Here is a 19,086-nt window from a genome sequence, read left to right as displayed (position 1 = left end):
AGGTGGTTCAAAATACAAAAGTAGGAAGACAAAAATAGAATGCCTTTATATAATTCTGGAGGAATTTGAAAAATGAGTGTTTAAGATTAAAAGGAAAGGTACTAAAATAAACTTGATGAAATATGTTGGTCTTGAAGAAAAGTGAAAGGCTCATTTTGTATAGTGAGTGAAGATATCCCATGTCTCTGTTTTTAACCATGTATATGTGCTTCTGGATTATAGGGTTTTGATGGTAGAAGAAGAGTTTATGACAAAGTGAAATTTGTAAGAAAATCAGTCACACAGCTTTGGTTGGATTGTTCCTTGTGTCATTTGTGAGTTAGATTTTGTGTGTGTGTGTGTGTGAAAGTTAGTGATTTGTTACAATTTTGTTTTGGGTTATCAGGTTTCTTTTTTATTTTTTACTTGAAGTATAGTTGATTTACAATATTGTGTTAACTTCTGCTGTACAGCAGAATGATTCAGTTATATACATATATACACATACACCTTCTTTAAACATTCTTTTCTATTATTTATAATAGGATGCTGAATGTAATTGTCTTTACTGTACAGTAGGACCTTGTTGTTTATCCATCTCGTATATAATATCTTACATCTGCTAACCTAACCTCCCACTCCATCTCTCCTCCACCCCCCGCCCCCTTGGCAACCACAAATCTGTTCTCTCTGTCTTACTGAGCTTCTTTTGCTAAGAATTTTAGATCCACCTCCTGTGCTGTGTTTCCTGCAGAAACAGCATTGGACTCAGTGGTTAAATTCCCCATCTGCTGTGTGATGCCCAGTACTTAGAGGAAATTAGAATTAAGTCTCTGAGATATCTCTGTGCTAGGATTGTGTTTGTATGATAGGAGATAGTTTGGTAATTAAGACTCAGAAAAGAAGAGCTTGTTAATAGCTGAAGATTTTTCTGTTTTCTCCCATTAGTTCTCAGCTCCATGAGAGAGCTTTTTATTAAGAAAGCCAAATGTGTGTGCATTTTCTAGAAAGTTCTGTGGCACAGTGGACAGAGAAGGGCTTGACCTCAACCCTAACTCTGTTGCTTCATTGTTCCATGGCTGTGAGAGACACCCACCCCCAGGAAGAATTGCACAAAATCCAGTGCCCAGTCATAATCTAGTATTCCAAGGAAATAGCTCCCCGCAAGAGGACCCTGCTATATTGCATTAAACTTTCCTCAGTGTTCCCTGATTTGAGGGCTTCTCAGTTTTTAGAAGCGCCTCATTCCACCATGTGACATCTTCTAGAGAGCGAGAAGGGCGTCGATAGTCAACCCTGGACTATTACCACTTGATTTCTTCTGATCCTGAAACATTCACTAAGAAATTGTAGTTCTTATTTATACAGCAAAACAAATAATGAAAAACTCACAATTAAAAAATCAGCAGCTACCGAACAAAAAACTCTTCTTAACTCTTAAATGCTTTTTCTATTTCTACAGATACGCAATTTCTTCTTAAAAAGAAATCTAAAATACATAAAAATAAAAAAATCAATTTGATACCTATGCCTGTTGGTGCGGGAACCATCATGGTGAGTATTTTTTCCTCTGTGAAAAATGAGTTTGCTTTTACTGTGGATAACTTTGGCAGGAAGGAGTCCATTATTAAAGAGGGAGAGAAGAGTGAATTCAGAAGGATAATGCTACTTTATTTTACTTGATCCCATTTCATGTGGTGTTACTCAGGGCACCATTGCCCAGTTGGTGTTAATCATTGAACATTAGGGCCACCAGGATGCAGAAGGGTCGGGCGTCTGCTTTGACATCAGATCAGGATTGAAGTGTGTGAAATGCCCCTTGGCCAGAGCTACAATGTCCAACATTGTAGGTGCTCACTCAGGAGCTCTGAGAGCTTACACTTGAAGAAACCCTTGGATCCAGTAAGGACTGGCAATGAAGTTTTTAATTACATGTCTGTTGTTGTCTAGCACCAGGAACTAAATTTAATGGGGAATTAACTCACATGGTTTATTATGCATTTTACTATTTAAGAGAGAAAGCTCTTTCCCACAACCCCTTCACTTGGGTCCTTTCAGCACTTTTCTCCCCGTCTATACTGAAATAACCCTCTTTTCTTGTTCAAATGGCATTGCCTACATTCTGCAGACTTAACACCCTGTGGAAGTCTGACAGTTATTTCTGTTCGTCAGCCTTGCTTCAAAACTAGGTCCAGAACAAGTAAGAGTTCTTCATGTTTCATTTATTTTCCTGGCGATGTTGGTGAATTTCCAATATTGCCCACAGAGTTGCTATGGAATATAAGGAAACACAAACTCTTTTATGGTCTATTTGGTGAGAAAGTGAGCCATAAAGTAAAAAACATTACATGTCTTCCATTAGAATAAAGCGTGCTTTATCAGCACTTGAAAATCAACCAGAAAGAGAGAGAGAGAAAAACAGGTCTGCAGAAAACTTGGAGGATAAGCTCTATTTATTCAGTCCTTGGGTATAAGGATAAAATATTGAAACAGGAACATAGTGTTTATCCCATTAAACAGCTAATTGGTATGGAAGCATCTTGAGGACTGTGCTATGTAAGGGCTATATAAACAGTGCTATATTATCACTGGTTGTTAATAAGAAAACAAAACTAACACTTCTTGAAGGAAGGTTATTTATTGTTCTGTAAACCAATATCAGATCTTTGAGTTCTACTTTTCTTTGGTCAGCTAAAGATATATTTGACTTTATAAAAATATGCTGGTGGTGATAGTTTAGTTGTTCAGTCACATCTGACTCTTTGTGACCCTGTGGACTGTAGCCCGCCAGACTCCTCTGTCCATGAGATTTTCCAGGCAAGAATACTGGAGTGGGTTGCCATTTCCTTCTCCAGGGGATCTTCCTGAATCAGGGATCAAACCCAGGATTCCTACATATTGCTGTTAGCCTCCTGCATTGCAGGCAGATTCTTTATCAACTGAGTCACCAGGGAAGTCCTAAAAATACTCTACATGATTTTGAATTTCCAGAGGTGACCAAGTAGTCTCAGATTGTTTAATTTATTCATTCGTTAACTTTTCAGAACCCCAAACCTCAGACTTAAAATCTTACCTATATTAAGATTAGGGTTAAGATAATTAAGATTAAGATTAGATTATTAAGACCTAGCCAAGAGTCCAGCTATAGTTCACCTCAATTATACACAGCAAATATTTGGAGGAGATACAGAAATGAGGTTTTGGAAGAATCAGCTGTAGAAGAGATTCTTACAGGATAGACACGGAGATGGAGTTGCTGGGTTTGCATCTCATTGTCAAAGCAATAAAATTGGGACTAGAGACAATGAGGAGAAGGGGAAGGATGTCCACAGAAAGAGAAGCTAAGAACCTGAAGCGTGCTTGCATGTCCCTTGTGAACATGGGTGTGACTGGTCACACAAGGCCAGCGTATATTCATAGATACACACAATAACCACTTAGTAGCAGAAAAAGTCTCAGGACAGGATTGCGTTTATGAAAGTGTTGATCAGAAAACTAGTCTAATGAACAGAGGAGTGTGTTTGGTTTCATAATATGCTTATAGTGAGGAAATATTACTAAAGTATGTTTCAGGTAGATTTGAGACAATAGGATAGTCTACCTATGTTAAAATGATTGTTTCCATTTTAAAATAATATTGTTTAAATAAAAGTTACGTGCTCTTAAGCCATAACTATTTGCTTTGCATTTTGCTGTCCCTGTGGTCCTTGATGTAGCAATTACAGTGAGATTTCCTATTGGAATCTTTAATAAAAGATGTAAGGCTTTTTCATTGCCTCATAAACTGAAAGGGGCCTTGACTGGTCATCTTGGTGAATTGATCATGCCTCTGTTTTTGGCATAATTTTCATTTCATGAGATTTTATGAAAGAAATACAACTGATCATGATGTTTTGCATTTCTGCAAATCCAGGTGAGCAGATGTGTCCTTTGGGTCTAGTTTGTGGATTTAACTAGCATGGTATTTGTTCAACAAAGACATGTGATAAATAGGAGACCAAAAAGTCAATTGCATATTCGCTCTTTATGTTAATGCTGAAATTTAAAGTGATGGATGAATTAGATTTTATCTGCATGCCCTGACTTTTGAGAAATCGGGAGATGAGAGGCATCGTGTTTCATAGAAAAGTCTTTTCATTGATTTTGCTGAAATGTCTTCCAGGTTTCAGTGACTCATTGGGAAACTAAGAGGGAAATCCTTTGTGATGAATTGGATGTCACTCTGAGACACAGGGCTCCTTACACTTTGTCTGTCTTTAAAGTCAGCATTGCCCAGCTGAATCCATGCTGAGCAAACAACAAACAAAAATCAGCACACATAAAAGTCACAGGGTATTCATGGTTGGCAGCACTGTTTTCCAGGACAACAAAGAGGTTGATCAGTGGCTACCCAAGTGATGCTCTTGTGGGGTGAGATGGAATTAGGATATCTCTTTTCCTCTCTTTGTTGAGAGCCCAGTGATGGGGAGAACTCCTGTCCTTGGGAATCCAGTGTTTGAGGTACCCCTCTACCGTTTCTCTACCACTTCCTCGATGATGGGAATGTACAAATGCAATACTCTTGCCAAAGGCGTGCTTTGCTGCAGCCTAAGCAGAATTCAGTTTATTCACATTCTCTTCTTGGGAGAAATACTATCCCTCCCCAGATTGGGGAGAGAGTCACCTGGAGAGGTGACACTCTTAGCAAAGAAAAAGCATGTCCTCCTGTAATAAAGAGGGGCTGCTTCATAGCATCTTTTTGTTTGTTTGTTTGATCATGATGAGCATGTAAGATCCAGGCTTCCAACTTGTGCCTTTGTGTTTAGGAGCTGAGAAAACTTGATTGATTATTGAGGCGTCAACACAGCAAAAGACAGTCAGCCTGGTACTGAGACCACAAGATCAGGTGATTCCCTTTTCTTTCTGCCTGTTCCGTGATCATCTTGCCAGTTTGTGGGCGCCTGCAGGAGGACTTTTATACAAGAATCAGAGGTTCATATAAACTGATTTCTGGATTGTGTTCGTGCAACAGCTTCTCATCTTTCCTGAGACTTTTCGATGATAATTCTTGCTTTGTTTCTATCATCCTTTTTTTCTCTAGGTTTTAACCTCAGAGCAAGTGATAATGTTTCTACAGTGAAATTTGCTGGAGGAATTTGAGATAAACATGCATGTCTCAATAAAACTTGCCTAGGAGAAATTTCTGAGCTTCCAGAGGAAGCAGATAGCTGTTCAGCTATTGTTAAAACCCAAATTTAGGCTACCTAGGTGGTGCTGGTGGTAAAGAACCCGCCTGCCAATGCAGGAGACATAACAGATGGGGGTTCTTTCCCTGGATCAGGAAGATCCCTGGAGGAGGGCATGGAATCCTACTCCAGTATTCTTGCCTAGAGAATCTCATGGACAGAGGAGCCTGGCGGGCTATGATCCATAGGATCACAAAGAGTCAGACACAACTGAAGCGATTTTGCATGCATACCTCAATACAAAATAAAAAGTTTAAAGTTTGGGAAAAAATAAAATTGTTATTAAAATAATTTTTTAAAAAAACCTGTTTATGTCCTGTATATCACTCATGATAGTAGGTGACACATTCAGATCTCCTAGAGGTGGACGTTGCTTTTATGATCACTCGGTCCTAAACAAAGCCATACCAAAAACAAACCTTAGGCAAAAAATGATTGGTAAAATCAAGTACAGTATATTCATGTTACTAAACATATCCAGCCATTAAACATGAGTCACATCTGTATATACTGAACCAGAAGGGGTTCATTATGTACTACTTATCAGTGAAAAAAAGCAAGCTGTAAAATAATGTTAACTGATATGTATATTTTTAAAAAACTAATCAAGAAGGTTTGTGTGTATGTGTATATAAGAAATTCTCAAAAGGTACATAACAGGTGGGAATAGAGGAACCTTCATTCTTTTGTGCTGGCATTTGTACAGTGATAATCTGTTCTATAATGAAACAGTTTTTTATATAAAAAATTTTCAAGTTATAAAAAAAACAAAAAAAAAACCAAAAAATGAATTGATCACAGGAGAATGGATCATCTAGAACCAGAACCAATTAAAAATCAGTTTGTTCATATAACCTATTTTAATATTTCTCAATCTAGATCTCCTGCTTATAAGAGCACAGAGTTTGAATGAGCCTGGCTGAGGATCTGCATTAAGATCACTGCTAGGTATTGAAGCTTATGGATAACCAACGAGGACCTACTGTAGAGAACAGGGAACTCGCTCATTGTTATGTGGCAGCCTGCATGGAGAGGAGTTTGGGAGAGACTGGATATATGTATGTGTATAGCTGAGTCCTTTGCTTTTCACCTGAAACTGTCACAACATTGTTAATTGGCCATATTCCAACGCAAAATATAAAGCTTAATAAAACATAAAATCAAATTAAAAAACAGAAAAAAGAAATTGCTGGATATTGCTGAGTCTGCTTACATGTCTAAATATATAGAGGTAATCAGTTCAGTTCAGTCGCTCAGTAGTGTCCGACTCTGCGACCCCATGGACTGCAGCATGCCAGGCCTCCCTATCCATCACCAACTCCCGGAGTTTACCCAAACTCATGTCCCTTGAGTCGGTGATGCCATCCAACCATCTCATCCTCTGTTGTCCCCTTCTCCTCCCGCCTTCAATCTTTCCCAACATCAGGGTCTGTTCCAATGAGTCAGTTCTATGCATTAGGTGGCCAAAGTATTGGAGTTTCAGCTTCAGCATCAATCCTTCCAGTGAATATTCAAGACTGATTTCCCTTAGGATGGATTGGTTGGATCTCCTTGCAGTCCAAGGGACTCTCAAGAGTCTTCTCCAACACCACAGTTCAAAAGCATCAATTCTTCGACACTCAGCTTTCTTTATAGTCCAACACTCACACCCATACATGGCTACTGGAAGAACCATAGCTTTGACTAGATGGACCTTTGTTGGCAAAGTAATGTCTCTGCTTTTTAATATGCTGTCTAGGTTGGTCATAGCTTTTCTTCCAAGGAGCAAGCATCTTTTAATTTCATGGCTGCAGTCACCATCTGCAGTGATTTGGAGCCCCCCAAAAATAAAGTCCTTGGTATCTAATTTTCTTGAAGAGATCTCTAGTCTTTCCTATTCTGTTGTTTTCCTCTATTTCTTTGCATTGATCACCGAGGAAGGCTTTCTTATCTCTCCTTGCTATTCTTTGGAACTCTGGATTCAAATGAGTATATCTTTTCCTTTTCTCCTTTGCCTATCACTTCTCTTCTTTTCACGCTATTTGTAAGGCCTCCTCAGGCAGCCGTTTTGCCTTTTTGCATTTGTCTTTCTTGGGGATGGTCTTGATCACTGCCTCCTGTACAGTGTCACAAACCTCCATCCATAGTTCATCAGGCACTCTGTCTATCAGATCTAATCCCTTGAATCTGTTTGTCACTTTCACTGTATAATTGTAAGGGATTTGATTTAGGTCATACCTGAATGGTCTAGTGGTTTTCCCTACTGTCTTCAATTTAAGTCTGAATTTGGCAATAAGCAGTTCATGATCTGAGCCACAGTCTGCTCCTGGTCTTGTTTTTGCTGACTGTATAGAGCTTCTCCATCTTTGGCTGCAAAGAATATAATCAATCTGATTTTGGTGTTGACCATCTGGTGATGTCCACGTTTAGAGCCTTCTCTTCCTTCTCTTGTGTTGTTGGAAGAGGGTGTTTGCTATGACCAGTGCATTCTCTTGGCAAAACTCTATTAGCCTTTGACCTGTTTTGTTTTGTATTCCAAGGCCAAATTTACCTGTTACTCCAGGTATCTTGACTTTCTACTTTTACATTCCAGTCCCCTATAATTAAAAAGACATCTTTTGGGGGGTTAGTTCTAGAAGGTCTTGTAGGTCTTCATAGAACCGTTCAACTTCAGCTTCTTCAGCGTTACTGGTTGGGGCACAGACTTGAATTACTGGGATATTGAATGATTTGCCTTGGAAATGAATAGAGATCATTCTGTCATTTTTGAGATTACATCCAAATACTGCATTTCTGCTCTTTTATTGACTAGGATGGCTACTCCATTTTTTCTAAGGGATTCTTGCCCACAGTAGTAGATATAATGGTTATCTAAGTTAAATTCACCCATTCCAGTCCATTTTAGTTCACTGATTCTTAAAATATCGATGTTCACTCTTGCCATCTCCTTTTCACCACTTCCAATTTACCTTGATTCATGGACCTAACATTCCAGGTTCTTATGCAATATTGTTCTTTATAGCATTGGACTTTACTTTCATCACCAGTCACATCCACAACTGGATATTGTTTTTGCTTTGGCTCCGTCTCTTAATTCTTTCTGGAGTTACCTCTCCACTGATCTCCAGTAGCATATTGGGTACTTACTGACCTGGGGAGTTCATCTTTCAGTGTCCTATCTTTTTGCCTTTTCATACTGTTCCTGGTGTTCTCAAGGCAAGAATGCTGAAGTGGTTTGCCATTCCCTTCTCCAGTGACCCATGTTTTGTGAGAACTCTCCGCGATGACCTGTCCATCTTGAGTGGCCCTACATGGCATAGCTCATATTTTCATTGAGTTAGACAAGGTTGTGGTCCATGTGATCAGTTTGGTTAGTTTTCTGTGATTGTGGTTTTCATTCTGTCTGCCTTCTGATGGAGAAGGATAAGATGCTTATGGAAGCTTCCTGATGGGAGAGACTGACTGAGGGGGAAACTGGGTCTTGTTCTGATGGGTGGGGCCATGCTCAGTAAATCTTTAATCCAATTTTCCGTTGATGGGCGGGGCTGCGTACCCTCCCTGTTTGACCTGAGGCCAAACTGTGGTGAAGGTAATGAAGATAATGGTGACCTCCTTCCAAAGGTCCCATGCATGCACAGCTGCACTCAGAGCCCTGGACCCTGCAGCAGGCCAGCACTGACCCACGCATCTGCCAGAGACTCCTGGACACTCACGGGCAAGTCTGGGTCAGTCTCTTGTGGGGTCACTGCTCCTTGCTCCTGGGTCCTGCTATGCACAAGGTTTTGTTTGTGCTGCCAAGCATCTGTTTCCCCAGTCCTGTGTAAGTTCTGGCAGCTCTATGATGGTGTTATTGGTGACCGTCTCCAAGAGAGCTTATGCCATACCCAGGTCTGCTGCACCCAGAGCCACTGCCCTTGCGGCAGTCCACTGCTGACCTGTACCTCTGCAAGAGACACTCAAACACAGTTCTGGCTCAGTCCCTGTGGAGTCTCTCTCTGGGTCCTGGTGTGCACAAGGCTTGTTTGAGCCCTCCGAGCATCTCTGGCAGGTATGGGGTTTGATTCTAAATGCGATTTCACGCCTCCTGCTGTCTTACTGGGGTTCTCCTTGGCCCTTGGACGTAGGTTGTCTCTCTTTTTGGTGGGATCCAATATTCTCCTTTTGACGGTTGTTCAGCTGCGAGTTGTAATTTTGGAGGTACATAATGACAGTTAACTAATTGGTTATTGTTGTTTGTTTGTTGTTTAGTTGCTAAGGCGTGTCTGACTCTTTGGCAACCCCATGGACCGTAGCCTGCAGGGCTCTTTTATCCATGGAACTGGTTATTATGGCCATTAAATAAGATAACTATTTTCTATTTGATATAGGGATTTGTTTCCAGAGCTTCTATTCATCTGAAGATAAGCAAAAGATTCTGATTTAATCCATTGATGTGTTTGAGCCTCTTTAATTGAATACTCGACGTTTAACCTAAAATAGTGAATGAAAATTTGCAGGTTAAAAAGGGGGAATGAATGGAGGAGTAAGTAAATGATATCCATACCCTCTTAGTTACAGATTGGATATGCACTAGAATAGTAGGTCTGAGAAAATTTAAAATTTCAAGAGTTAAAAATCTGTTGTGTGTGTCCAAGTGTGCAGTCGTGTCCGATTCTTGGCTACCCCATGGACTGTAGCCGACCAGGCTCCTCTATCCATGGGATTTTTCTAGGCAAGAATACCAGAGTGGATTGCCATTTCCTGCTTCAAGTGATCTTCCTCAACCAGGAGATCAAATCCATGTCCTTGCATCTCCTGCATTGGCAGGTGGATTCTTTACCATTTTGCCATCTGAGCCCAACTAAAAATCTGGTATGTTATAAATATCACTTGATGCTGCTGCTGCTGCTAAGTCGCTTCAGTCGTGTCCGACTCTGTGCGACCCCATAGATGGCAGCCCACCAGGCTCTGCCGTCCCTGGGATTCTCCAGGCAAGAATACTGGAGTGGGTTGCCATTTCCTTCTCCAGTGCATGAAAGAGAAAAGTGAAAGTGAAGTCGCTCAGTCGTGTCCGACTCTTCTCGACCCCATGGACTGCAGCCCACCAGGCTCCTCCATCCATGGGATTTTCCAGGCAAGAGTACTGGAGTGGGTTGCCATTAGTTGATAGGCAGTTACAAAGACAGATGTTTTGCATTCAGCATTGTTTACCCCCATAGTTCACAGCTCTCTGCATTCTCCCCCTTTTAAATAATGCTGGATGGTTGTCATAGAACCAGTTAGAGTTGAAAAAGACAGTAACTCTGACACCTGATTAAAATTTTATGCATAAAGTCAACAAACCCCACTGCCATCTCTAATAAAAGGAAAAGCATACACACACTTTCTTTAGCATAGGCTGAGATGGCTTATTTTACCTTTCTTTTCTGCTCATTGACACTGTTGTAACTTTTGAATGGTTTGGGAATGGCAAGGGCAAAGGATAGAACAGCCAAATATGATTCAAAAGGCTCATCCAAATCCCGTAAAGAAATGAAGCCTTTGGTGTTGTAATGATTGTAAGAAGAATGCCAACCGTGAGTGTAGCTCTAAAGGGAACACCATTATCTTTAATTACCTGCTTTGTTGGAGAATATTTATTTTGGGGGGAAAGGGCATCAGTTAAAGGTTGATGTACTTGTTATAAATATGAGCAAATTAAATGCTTTTTGAAAGTCATTTTAGACTCTAAGAACTCCAGCAAAGATTGTTATTTTAGTTGTTTTGTGTTATAACAAGCAAGTTATTTTTATGGCGTATTTATGGTCTGTTAAGAAATCACAGATATTTATACCTCAGGAGTGGAAAGGACCTTGAAGCTATCTACTTTAGCAGCTGAGTTGAAATGTGTTTTTATATCCTTGACATATCCTACATAAACTAGGACACACCATACTTCTTTTGGTCTCTGTCTCTCACCCTTCCTTCCTGTTTTTCTTCTTTTTTCTCTAACCCCATTTATATGTTTACAATCATTTTTTATAAAATTTTTGTTGAACTTAAAATAATTTTTTACTACTGTAAAACATTCTAAAGGCTTACATCTGTAGCTTGTTTTGTGACATATGTCAGTGCATGATCATGTATTTTATACTAAGTCTTTGATTAGGAGCATACTTCAGATCCTGATTTGGGAAGATCCCCTAGAGAAGGGAATGGCTACCAACTCCAGTATTCTTGCCTGGAGAATTCCATAGACAGGGGAGCCTGGTGGGGTCACAAAGAGGTGGACAGGCTTGAGCTACTAACACACACGCACACACACACACACACACATACACACATACATACATACATACATACACACGTACATACATCTGATTAGAGCAGTGCTTCTTAACAGAAGCAGTGCTCCTTCCTAGGAGCTTTGTGTATGTATCAGGATTTTATTTTGTTTTCACAATGATTCGCAGAAGAGAAGGATGCCTGATGCCTTGCAATGGACTAAACGATCTTGCCTAGGAATCATCCTGCTTTTCATAAAATACATGGATGATCCACTAGATTTTCAGGTAAGTGAGAAAGCACTTTATATTTATCTGAGCCTAAAATTAACTTCCTTTTACTTGTAAACACAAGGAGGTTTTGCCCACTTTTAATGTACTCTTGCGGAGAAGGCAATGGCACCTCACTCCAGTACTCTTGCCTGGAGAATCCCATGGACGGAGGAGCCTGGTGGGCTACAGTCCATGGGGTTGCAAAGAGTCAGACATGACTGAGTGACTTCACTTTCACTTTTCACTTTCATGCACTGGAGAAGGAAATGGCAACCCACTCCAGTGTTCTTGCCTGGAGAATCCCAGGGACGAGGGGAGCCTGGTGGGCTGCCATCTATGGGGTCGCACAGAGTCGGACATGACTGAAGTGACTTAGCAGCAGCAGCAGCAGCAACAACGTACTCCTGAGTTTTCCAGGAAAACAACTGGGGTAAATCAATAATATGTTACTTTGTCTTGTTCAGAACTTTTGTAAGAGACGCTCAACATTTCAGAAACGTTTCGGAAAGTAAGATGCCCAAAGGCAACACTGCTTGTGTTATTTGCGTTAAGAATACAAACAGACTATCAATCTGCATGCAAGGTATAACTCTTGTATTACCTTATCCTAATAGGGTACACGCTTGTTAGATCTTTTTTTTTTCTTTTGGCGAAAACATTTAAGTTCTTATTCTCTTCGCAAATGTTAATTATATAGTGTGAGTCACTCAGTCATGTCTGACTCTTTGTGACCTTATGGACTGTAGCCCTCCAGGCCCCTATGTCTGTTGAATTTTCCAGGCACAAGTACTGGAGTGGGTTACCTTTCCAGGGGATCTTCCTGACTCAGGGATTGAACCCACCTCTCTTAAATTTCCTGCGTTGGCAGGCTGATTCTTTACCACTGAGCAACTTGGAAAGCCCGTTATCAGCCATAGTCACCATTAAACCCTCAGAACTTATTCATCTTATAAATGAAAGTTTGTACACTTTTACAAACATCTTTCTGTTCCCCCCACTCACCATTCTCTGACAACCACTTTTTTTTTTTTTAACTGTTTCTATGAATTTGCCTTTTTAAAAGATTTCACAGGTAAGTAATACAATGCAATAGTTGACTTTCTCTGGCAGCTTAATTCACTTAGCGTAATGTTCTCCATTGTTGCAAATGACGAGATTTCCTTCTTTTTGAAAACTGAGTAGTATGCCACATTTTCTGTATCCATTTGTTGATGAACCCTTAGATTATTTCTATATTTTTTTCTGAGCTCCAAAATCGCTGCAAATGGTGATTGCAGCCATGAAATTAAAAGATGCTTACTCCTTGGAAGGAAAGTTATGACCAACCTAGATAGCATATTAAAAAGCAGAGACATTACTTTGCCAACAAAGGTCCGTCTAGTCAAGGCTATGGTTTTTCCAGCGGTCATGTATGGATGTGAGAGTTGGACTGTAAAGAAAGCTGAACGCAGAAGAATTGATGCTTTTGAACTGTGGTGTTGGAGAAGACTCTTGAGAGTCCCTTGGACTGCAAGGAGATCCAACCAGTCCATCCTAAAGGAGATCAGTCCTGGGTGTTCACTGGAAGGACTGATGTTGAAGCTGAAACTCCAATACTTTGGCCACCTGATGTGAAGAGCTGACTCATTGGAAAAGACCCTGATGCTGGGAAAGATTAAGGGCAGGAGGAGAAGGGAATGACAGAGGATGAGATGGCTGGATGGCATCACCGACTCAATGGACATGGGTTTGGGTGGACTCTAGGAGTTGGTGATGGACAGGGAGGCCTGGTGTGCTGCAGTTCATGGGGTCGCAAAGAGTTGGACATGACTGAGCAACTGAACTGAGCTATTATGAAAATGGTGCTGTGAACATAGGTGTATAGATATCTCTTTGAGATACTTTATTTCTTTTGGATATTTACTCAGAAGGGGGACTGATGCTGTAATTCTATTTTTAATTTAATAGCTAATTTCTATAGAGGTAGAATGCAGTGATACAGGGGTAGATTATTCATGTTTCATGCAACTTATGGTTTTCTAGGTGAACAAGCTAGTTCTTAGGTCATTCAGAGTTTGAATCAGATCTGGAGGAGGAAGAAAACATTTTAAGAGCTAACATAATTCATTATATAAATTTTTAGTATGTAGTTGCAATATGTCAGTCACTGTTTTAGAGGGAAAGAGGCAGAGAGTCTGCCTTTGTGAAGCTTACAGTAGATACTGGCCACCATTTTAGTCATTTGGGCTCTTCCTTTAAGGGTAGAATAGTTCATGTGGGAAGAACATGGGTTTGGAGGCATGCAATCAGGGGTTAAAATTATAATTCTCCTTACCAGCTGTGTGGTCATAGTGTACAAATGGTATCCTCTGAGTCTCTGTTTATTCTAGTGAAGGAATGGATTCAATATACGTATCTCACAGGATTTTGTGAGAGTTTTGTGGGATTGTGTATATAAAGCATCCAGTACACAGAGGTTCTCAGTGAGTGTTAATCTCTTCTCCCTGTCTCAGTCTTCAGCATAATAGACCATTGCAAATTAGTTATAAAAACCTTCATACTTAACCTTCTCCACAATGTCATACGAGTCATAAATAACAAATATTTAAATAGTCATCTTGCCAAAGGCAAAAATCTTTGGTCATGTACATTTTTTAAATAAGGTCTCACAGTCATTCCCATCATTTCTTGCTTATTATTTTACTATGGCTAGCATGTCATAATTACCTAATTATACAAAAGACATGAATGGCTCAAAGGAATAGTTCTGCTTGATTGCGTAAATAATAATCTCTTTGAAATGTATGAATATAGATATAAATCAGTAAACTGGAACATACGCATTTATCTGTTTAGAACCAATCTAGGTTATCAAGTCCCAAAATTTATGTTGGTGGTGGTAATGGGGCTTAAAAAGAGTTTCACAATCACATGCCAACATGGAAATCCATTTCTCCTTCAACATCCATTCATTCAACAAACACTTAAAAATTTTTATTCCCAAATCTGTACATTTTAAAAATAGTTATCTATTACATGTGTAATGAATGAAAAAGCCAGATAAGAAATTTCTTTTGCAGATGTTGAGCTGCTTCAAAAGTCTTTATTGAAGAACAAGCAGAGTAGCCCAGTTAAGTAACTGTATTCCTTTGGAACTCAGGCAATAATTTATAATTCTTCTTTTCAGTAAGTAGAAGAAGTTGGTTAATCTGAAATGAAATGTTCTTAGATCCTATTCAGTTGGTTAGAAGGCATCAGAGACAGTTGTACCTAACATTCTTTTGTTTTGAAATCGTCATTTTCTATGACATAAATTCTATGATATAAAAGAATCCTATAATATTTAAAATAGATAATCAGCAAGGATGTACTATATAGCACAAGAAACTCTGATCAATATTCTGTGATAACCTAAATTGGAAAAGAATTTGAAAAAGATTAGATACATTGTATTTATATATGTAATTGAGGCACTTTGCTGTACACCTGAATCTAACACAACATTGTTAATCAACTATACTTCAATATAAAATAAAAATTGAAAACATACTAGTCATCATGGGGAGAGGCTTTGCATATCTTTATTTATGTGCTTTGCATTTATTTTTTACAGGATGGGATTTAAATAGAATTCTGATAGTTTTGTGATTCTGTAATTTCTTGAGTTGGCACCTTATATTATTCTAACATGGGTATTTTTTTTTGTTCATAACTATTTTTAATTAATTTATTTATTTTAATTGGAGGCTAATTACTTTACAATATTGTAGTGGTTTTAATTTGTGTATCTTGTGTCCCTCATTGGCTTAAAGCCCCTTGAAAGCTGGAGATCTGATTTTGCATATAGCGGTTGATTAGTAAATGTTTTGATAATAATTAGATATTGTAAACAAATTAGCTCCTATTTCCTATTGGTGCCTGACTAATTTTTACATTCAGAAAGTAATAGCATTGCACCTCGATTTTTTTTCTTTGAAATACTAGAAATGCTTTACTGTAAATTTCTAGGGCATCATCTGTGGCTTGAGAATTTATTTATTTTGATGCCTCCTGTAAAATAAGCTTCAGTGTTTTGATCCACTTTGGGCCCTTGAAGGAGTTATACATAATGAAAGCTAGAACACAAAGACATCATGAAAAGCCCTCTTGAGGAATAAATGTGGTGTTGATAGTTCTTGAAATGTTCTAAATGAGGAGTCAACAGCTATTGCTCACAGGAGAGCCACCCAGAGTGGGGAAGTACGGGTGGCAGGTCAGCCTGCTCTCTGAGCTGTGTTTCCTCTTTTAAGATTGAACTCAAGCTTCAATTCCCTTAAGAAACTTTGGTTGGTCCTACTGTATAGCACAGGGAACTCTGCTCAGTGTTATATGGCAGCCTGGATGGGAAGGAAGTTTGGGAGAGAATGGATACATGTATATGTATGGCTTTGCTTTCCATCTGAAACAATCACATTATTAATCAATTATACTCCAGTATAAAATAAAATGTTTTTTTTTTAAAAAAAAAAAAACACTTTAGTTGACTTGCGGGTTCTCCTACCTCAAGGTTAGTATGATGACTCTCTTCCTGCCTCCTCTTTCTGCCCTGACTTGCATGTTATCATCTCAGTTCAGTTCAGTCGCTCAGTCATGTCCAGCTCTTTGTGACCCCATGGACTGCAGCACGCCAGGACTCCCTGTCCATTACCAACTCCTGGAGTTTATTCAAACTCATGTCCATTGAGACGGTGATGCCATCCAACCGTCTCATCCTCTGTCGTCCCCTTCTCCTCCTGCCTTCAATCTTTCCCAGCATCAGGGTTCTTTTCAAATGAGTCAGTTCTTCTCATTCGGTGGCCAAAGCTTCAGCATCAGTCCTTTCAATGAACGTTCAGAACTGATTTCCTTTAAGATGGACTGGTTGGATCTCTGTGCTGTCCAAGGGACTCTCAAGAGTCTTCTTCAACACCACAGTTCAAAAGCATCAATTCTTCAGCCCTCAGCTTTCTTTATAGTCCAACTCTCACATCCATACATGACTACTGGAAAAAACACAGCTTTGACTAGATGGAACTTTGTTGGCAAAGTAATGCCTCTGCTTTTTAATATGCTATCTAGGTTGGTCATAACTTTTCTTCCAAGAAGCAAGTGTCTTTTAATTTCTTGGCTGCAGTCACCATCTGCAGTGATTTTGTAGCCCAGAAAAATAATGTCTCTCACCGTTTCCATTGTTTCACCATCTGTTTGCCGTGAAGTGATGGAACCAGATGCCATGATCTTAGTTTTCTGAATATTGAGTTTTAAGCAAAATATTTCACTCTCCTCTTTCTCTTTCATCAAGAGGCTCTTTCATTCTTTTTCACTTTCTGCCATAAGAGTGGTGTCATCGGCATATCTGAGGTGATTATTATTTCTCCTGGCAATCTTGATTCCAGCTTATGCTTCATCCAGCCCAGCGTTTCTCATGATGTACTCTGAATATAAGTTAAATAAGCAGGGTGACAATATACGTTCTTGACATACTCCTTTCCTGATTTGGAACCAGTCTGTGTTTCATGTCCAGTTCTAACTGTTCCTTCCTGATCTGCATATGGATTTCTTAAGAGGCAGATCAGGTGGTCTGGTATTCCCATCTCTTGAAGAATTTTCCACAGTTTGTTGTGATCCACACAGTCAGAGGCTTTGGCATAGTCAGTAAGACAGAAGTAGATGTTTTTCTGGAACTCTCTTGCTTTTTCGATGATTCAGTGGATGTTGGCAATTTCATCTTTGATTCCTCTGCCTGTTCTAAATCCAGCTTGAACATCTGCAAGTTCACGGTTCACGTACTATTGAAGCCTGGCTTGGAGAATTTTGAGCATTACTTGGCTAGCATGTGAGATGAGTGCAATTGTATAGTTTGAACATTCTTTCGCGTTGCCTTTCTTTAGGATTGGAATGAAAACTGCCCTTTTCCAGTCCTGTGGCCACTGGTGAGTTTTCCAAATTTGCAGGCATATTGAGTGCAGCACTTTCACAGCATCATCTTTTAGGATTTGAAATAGCTCAACTGGAATTCCATCACCTCCACCAACTTTGTTCGTAGTGATGCTTCCTAAGGCCCACTTGACTTCGCATTCCAGGATGTCTGGCTCTAGGTGAGTGATCACACCATCGTGATTATCTGGATCATGAAGATCTTTTTTATACAGTTCTTCTGCATATTCTTGCCACTTCTTCTTAACATATTCTGCTTCTGTTAGGTCCATACCATTTCTATCCTTTATTGTGCTCATCTTTGCATGAAATGTTCCCTTGGTATCTCTCGTTTTCCTAAAGAGATCTCTAGTCTTTCCCATTGTAATGTTTTCATCTAGTGACATGTGAAAGATGGATGAAAATATAACGAACCCTAAGCTTATCCAAAACTCCAGCATATGGATGTAGTCACATTCTTGCATAACTTTCCAGTCAGGGATTAATATTTAAATCACTTTTAGTTTCTTCTGTAATACGTGGATTAAACATTCGATTTAATCTCTGTTATATGCCTTTGGAGTAATGCACTTGACTTTTTTTTTTTTTTTACATTGTCCTCGGAAAGTTAGTAACCATGCTGAAGAGACCCAACAAGAGAAAAGAAAACTGACAATGCGGCAGGAAAGACTACGAGAGTGTGTCCAACGCAGAGGAGGGAAGAGGCTTTATGATGTATAATTCTAGAATACCTCTGGCTCTATGAAGATGCCTATCAACTTATCAGTTTTATAACCCAATTTTTGGAGGATATGGAGTTTTTCAGTGACCTAATCTCAAGTAAATAAGGAATAAATAAAATGAAAATATGTCTCTCTAGAATGTGTAGTCAGCGACTGAATTTAATGCTACCAAAAGATGAAGACTCTTGCAGACAGTATAATTTTTTTTTAAATTGAAGTATAGTTAATTTACAATGTTGTGTTAATTTCAGGTGTACAGCAAATTGATTCAGTTATACATAGATGTGTTCATATATACCTATTCTTTTTCAGAATCTTCTCCATTATAGGTTGTTTCAAGATACTGAGTATAGTTCCCTGTGCTCTGTGGTTGGTCTTTGTTGTTTACCTGTTTGGTATGTAGTAGCAGCGCAGTAGGATTTTGATAAGGTTTCAGTAAATCAGAATCTATAAAATGATTTGTTTTAAATAAATAGCTTTAAAATAATTGGCTCTTAAAATATTTTTGGGTGTTGCAGCAGTGATAGTTGTGGGAGTAACAGTGCTGTAAATGAATCCTAACTGGAGAATGTGGTTGGGGTAAAAAATCTGAGATCTAGATACGATCTCATTGTTTATAAAATATATTTTAGTTACAGAGAGATTATTATGTGGAAGATATATACAAACAACCACTGTTGAAAGAAAAGATGCCTAATTTTAAGTTCCCTTGGGATTGATTTTGTTAGAGTT

General features: G+C 39.2%; 1 protein-coding gene and 1 long non-coding RNA gene across 2 annotated transcripts in view; both read left to right on the top strand.

The window, feature by feature from the left end:
• The window catches only part of NRG1 (neuregulin 1), a 1,106,536-nt gene that overhangs the window by 235,418 nt on the left and 852,032 nt on the right, over positions 1–19,086 (top strand). The window lies entirely within an intron of this gene.
• The window catches only part of LOC145518679 (uncharacterized), a 134,251-nt gene that overhangs the window by 34,627 nt on the left and 80,538 nt on the right, over positions 1–19,086 (top strand). The window contains exon 3 of the long non-coding RNA XR_014063135.1: positions 1,442–1,533. This is a non-coding gene — a long non-coding RNA (uncharacterized LOC145518679). The remainder of the gene's footprint in view (positions 1–1,441; positions 1,534–19,086) is intronic.

The sequence above is a fragment of the Giraffa tippelskirchi genome, chromosome 8 (assembly GCF_054371585.1).
Source record: "Giraffa tippelskirchi isolate mGirTip1 chromosome 8, T2T-mGirTip1v1.2.pri, whole genome shotgun sequence".
Taxonomy (NCBI): domain Eukaryota; kingdom Metazoa; phylum Chordata; class Mammalia; order Artiodactyla; family Giraffidae; genus Giraffa; species Giraffa tippelskirchi.
This window is presented reverse-complemented; position numbering and strand designations above follow the sequence as displayed.